The sequence below is a fragment of the Anarhichas minor genome, unplaced genomic scaffold (assembly GCF_050575085.1).
Source record: "Anarhichas minor isolate MPS153535 unplaced genomic scaffold, ASM5057508v1 ptg000018l, whole genome shotgun sequence".
In the NCBI taxonomy this organism is placed as follows: Eukaryota; Metazoa; Chordata; class Actinopteri; order Perciformes; family Anarhichadidae; genus Anarhichas; species Anarhichas minor.
Genome location: NW_027466464.1, coordinates 5,878,718 through 5,884,634, shown reverse-complemented (window position 1 = coordinate 5,884,634; position 5,917 = coordinate 5,878,718).

Sequence of the window (5,917 nt, the reverse complement as noted above, 5' to 3'; positions counted from 1 at the left end):
CCTTGGTCAGGTGATAACAAAGCGGGCAGTTGAGAGGATACATCTGTCTGACTGTGAAACATCGAGTCAGCTAAAAGCTTTAAGCTCCGTCAGCACCCTGCAGTGCCTTTACAGTTTAATACAGAGAGCTGCAGCTGCAACCTCATAAAACACACTCAATAACACAAACACATGTTAACGGACGACTGTATTTCGCTTTACGTTGCAGTCCCTCAAATACTCACAGCCACTGGTTATAGTTTATAGTATTACAATAACCCTGCACATCACATAAACTAGGTTACATGGGTATTCTATAACAGTGATTTACTGTATATTTTGACAAAATTCAATTTTTGTTGTACATTTTTGCTTTGACTTGCTTTTGGAAGCTCCTTGTTGGTTTGTTCAAAGACTCTCCCCACATCTCAGACATGGCATCCTGCTGCAGAGCAGCACCAATTTACCTTTATTATCTCACCCTTAATGTAGCTGCCACATGCTGGTATTGTAATTACAATCTAATGAATGCATTCAGACAATTTGGATAGCTGCTGCCTCGTTGTAATTTGTTGTTATTGCTGTTGTTGCCAGGGTTCTATTCAGACAGACAGAGACAAACTCAGCAGTCCAAATGAAAGTGCAGAAAAATTGGAAATGTTTTAAAATAAATAAACAATGTTAATTTCTTAAGAAAACCCAAGTAAAGGCCATGCAACTTAATACAGGATCCTATACTTCCCACAATGCAACTCATTGCCCTCTCTTTGTTAGACCCTGGTTAAATGCCGTGTACAATCCTTGGAGTTAGCCTTTAATGCACATTTACATAAACCCTGAACACAAGCACTCATCCATTAAAGCAGACTTGGCTAAGAAATACAAACAAATGAACAAACATATGAGCTGCTCTGAAAAAAAAACAGGATTGGCAGCATCCTATCACCAGGTCGATACGCAGTATTGCCATTTTTAGCATCAAACCATGTGCCTTGTCATAATTTCACACAGGAATCTGTTTTTAAGAATTCTTTCCTGGGCCCACATGTTGGAATCCTGGTGATAGGTTAAACTGAGTCATGCTAATACTGCACGCCGTCTATCGGACCCCCTCAGCATGTGCGCACTCCCAGTCACACACAAAGCGATACCCCAGTTTCCCCCAACCATATGTCGGCAGGAATTTGCAAGGAGCTTTCTGCCAGTGGCCCAGTTTCAAAAGCGAGCCACAGGCCCGTCTGCATGACGTACTCCCCCCCCCCCCCCCCCCCCTCATCCTTTTTGTATTCTGCTGACTTATGTGCTCACTCATCCCCCGTATCTTCAGTGGAGCTTCTGTTTTATGTGCGGCTGGAAATATGAGGAGGAATTCAAACGACTCAGGCAGCCGGTGCAGTTATTGTCATGGAGTCACAATGGCAACGAGGTGAATCTCAGTTCACTTGGTTAATGTGATGCCGTTGCGACGCGTTTTGTCCCTCGCTGCTCTAATGTGTGCTCACATTTGTGCAAACGGGGCATGGAGAAATGGCCTGCTTGAGGCACTGGTTTATCAGCTTTTCTGGTCTGTGATTGTGATTGCTAATGGATTCTCCAGAGGTCTGGCAACGATCAAACAGGCTTGGATGGAATTTGCACAAATAGTATTAATGAAGTGTTACAAATGACTTCTTAATTCCAGTCGTGGAGCATCTCAAAGCTCAATGAGTGGGGATGGATGCCATAACACATTGGTAAAGACATTGTGGTTCCTGAAGATGTGATTGGCAAATTAAAGAAAGAACTCTGCATCGCCTCTGAAAGCCTCCCTACCATATCTGGTTCCATTACCTTGTTAAACCATACTGAGGCAGACAGCATAGATGGCTGCTCACATGTTTCGTGGGCAGACAAGAGATCGAACTTGATAGGTACAAGGAAACTCCACGTTAGGACGAGAGGTGCAAGCATACGTTTGGTCAATGTTTGCATCTCAATGACTTTATTTCATACCCGTAAAGCCTTAACACAGGCGTGCTTTTGTCATGAGTACTTTCACACAGAGCACGGATATCATGCTGGAAAAAAAGCCATTTGTTTGATTTTCCTGTACTTTTGCACTGCAAATAACAGCCTCAACCAGTCACATTGTGCGGAATGAACATATTCAAAATGTATATTATAATGTACAAGGCGGATGCACCGTAGTCTGAACCAAGGCCGCAAATCGTATTACTCGTTTCAACCTTGACAAATGAAAGGAAACTCAATACAACATCTTACAGCAGTTTAGGCTATACGATGAAGTTTACCTCAGACAGACCGCCAGACACTGCTCTGGGTCAATAGGTCTATTCAAACCTATTCAAACATTTTACTGAACAAGTGTTTCTTCATGATGATGAAGGCAAGTAGTATTTATTTGTCACGCCCCAGGTGTGTAACGGCCTTTACAAATGTGTCAATAGGATTTTAGCTTGCAAAGGAAAGAGGAAAGTGGCTCATTGAGTAGAGGTGTGAATCTCCGCTCGCCTCACAATTTGAATGGATTACCTGTCAACGATTTGAATGCACAATGGTTCTCGATGCGTCTTGAAGCATCTCAAAGTATAGCATCCTCAATTTTTCTATATTTGCCGGCTCATAGCTCTCCTACTCTTACCTTTGTGTTGCCATGCTAGTAGCTCTTAGTTTTATTCATAAACCAACCAACAAAAGTGAGCTTGTCCTTGGATGTCTAATAATTCAAAAGAACATTAGCAAAGACATGATGCTATATCCAGTGTTTTTTCCTGAATACTCAGGAACAAATCAATAAATCATATCTGTAAAAACCTTACATTCTGCAGGAATATGAATATATATTAATATGCAAAGGACTTCCTTTCAACGTTGGCCCCATCTGATCTTATGACTCACTTAGTTGGTTATTATCATTCCTTTAGCACTCTGGTTGCAAATGGGAAGGATTTCATAGCCCAAGCTTGTGGTGGTTCATCTGAAGAGTGTATTGCAGTGTTTTAGTGGCCTTTTAAAAGGTTACAACATGCACGTCCATCCCAACAGTCCTGTGTAAAGACAGCTACAACAGGCCAAGGGCACAGGTTTATTTTGGCTGTAAAGATGTTTAAGTAGGTCTCAGTGAAAGGTTAAAGCCAGCAGGTCAAGACACGCTGATGGATGTCGGCTGCCCACAAAGGAAGACGCCGTACAAGCGATACAAGACACATAGACAGAGACGATGACTATGGAGAGGTTATAGTCGTAAATCTTACCTTTTTTAGGGACAAGGACCAGCATAGAGGGAGCTGGTCAAATTCGGGACAAGATGGAAGGTCAACGCTGCTCGCTTATGGGGAATTTAAATGAAAGCCTACAAATCGTCAAGGGGAGAAATACTCCCATCAAGTTTCAGTTCAGTACATTTGGTCTGGAGAACAAGTTTGTAGTTCAAGGGCTTTATTTATCGCCCCCGGTGGTCTAGAATCGCTCACAAACGTAACAAGACAACAGGATATGAGCAATACCAGGACTACAGCCATCATTAGTTATATTCAGCAGATTAATTAGCTACATGTTTTCTTTTAAATCTTACATGTGACACTTCACAGCCTATTTGCTCTCTGTGTATTTTTCTTAAAAGTGCCTGGCACTTCTAAAAGGTGAGAAAAGCTTTAAGTGTTTCCCAATCAGTAGAGTATTTCCGACAAAAATCACACACCGGTCTTTTCTTAGACCCCAACATTCGATGAGCCTTTGGAGTGTGCAAGCCAAACACAATATCAAGTGGCAGATTGCTACCAACTGGAAATCTGCTCAGGCTGGCACTAATGCATTCCAAATTGGAGAACTGTATGACAGGAAAATCTGGGATGAAATTTGGTCAATAAATGAAAGTCCACTTTATCTGCAGGATTAGAGGAAACCCATGTTTCCTAATGCTCCGTGTCATAGATTCCTAAATTGTTTGATAATGTAGAAAATACACGACCTAGTTGCTTCCTAAAGGGTCAGATAAATATCTCAATTAAAATTAACAATGAAAGAAAACCCTTCCATTTGAGGTCTCAAACCGCCAGTGTACCGACCAGGAACACTAGTTTTTCCTGTCATCCCTGTCCTTTTTCTTGCCCCTCGCCCCTGTATGTCTATAAAGCAGATTCATAAAGCTCTAGGATAAATGCTAATTCTTCGCTCTAGTTGGAACATTTTCCATCCGCACAGACGCATATCCATAAACATTTCTCAGGGAAGGATCCCTGTCAAGAATGTCCCAAGTATCAGTTATCTGCTCTGCTTCTGGATTGAATTCGAGGAAAAAGCAATATGGAAATAGTAGCAGTCTTTTTGGGCCAGAATAAATGTCTCCATAATGGTTCCATTCTGAAAGTATGAACACAGTATTACCGTGTAAAGTTGTCCCAAATATAGTTGTACGTTATTTTGTTCAGCATGATTTCATGGAGGGAAAAAAACAAGCAAGCTAATCAGCAGAATAAACCTTTTCTACATCCTTAAAGGCATTGTACTATTGGACTTGTGACAAGCGAACAGCGTAGAGCTTTACTTTTCCTGCTGCCTTTCCTTGTTGGTAATATCAGACTGAATTGAATGTTCTGCCTTGCCAGTTCACACGCACACACTACTAAATATGATTTGCATTCTCATTTCACAGATGAAACTGCAGCTCAGGAAGAGAATAGACACAGACGGTGGAGGTTTTTTGGAGGTTCCTCTAGACTGGAGAGTCGTCACGGTGGCTTTGCTCCTCGTACAGTAAGTCCTCCTTATTACCTACCCAGGCTGGGTTATTTGTATCCACCGCTTGCATACACACAAATCCCACAAGTTATGATGACTACTTTTGAAATCCAGGTGCACAGGTAAATCACTTTACACCACACCGACAATGAAACAAGAATGTTCTCCGTCTTTGATCGGCTTAGCGCGGGGACAAAGCGCTAAAATAACTTTCTCAGTCAAGGAAAAGGAAACATTTGTTGGCTCTTGCGTTGCCAGACACAGTGAGGATGGCGTTTACATCCACAGCAGCACGGCCGTGTGGGTTGTGTTTATGTCTGACTAGTAGCTTCAGAGGGAAGATAAAGAAAAGAGCCTCATTAAACTCCTCATGTACAATGCAATGGAATGTATTTGCTTTTGCATCATATACAAAAGTTATTGAATATGTTTTCACTTAAGTCTTATGTTTATTCTAGTCCGTGCAATGGACAAATCCACAGAGCAATGCAATTCAAGAATTTTCTGGGCATTGCTTTGTGCTTTTCACTTTCTTTACCTCCAGAGAGATCCACAGGAGCAACTGGCTTTTCTTCTCAGCTATGCCACTAATGTTTATTCTGTCTGCTGTTTATTTGTGTGAGAATCCCAGCAGACATTGGTAGACATTGGTAGTTTTAAGGATTATCTATGTGTTCCTTTGAGCAACTTCTACTTTACTTCAGTATTACTTTATAATTCAGAGGGAAATATCGTACCCCACTACGTTCGCTTACCAGCTACTGCTTGCTAATCATTTTCCAGATTTGACTTTAAAAATGCATTGTTTTCCTCTCGGCTTATCATGTGTTTTTCAAGATTAAACCTGTTGGCTTGTGTCTAAACTCTTTTACATACACTGATAAAAGAAACGACGCTTTTCATTTTCATTTTAGTCGATAGTTTGTCACACAAAAAAAGAATAAGCATATGTGCAAGTGTTAGAATCAATGAAGTAATGTGCTTTTACATAAATCGATGAATTTAAATGTTCAATTATAATAGCAAAAATTTAAACACTTACATTTTATTTTATTGTTTCTGAGTTGTCAGCATGCCAATGATGCAATCTGCAAAGGGGACTTTGAGGAAGAGAGAGTGGGGAACAAGCAGGGAATTGAGAGGAAGAGGGATGGGGGGGGGGGAGAAAAAGAAAGCTAAGAACAGCATGTGTTGTACC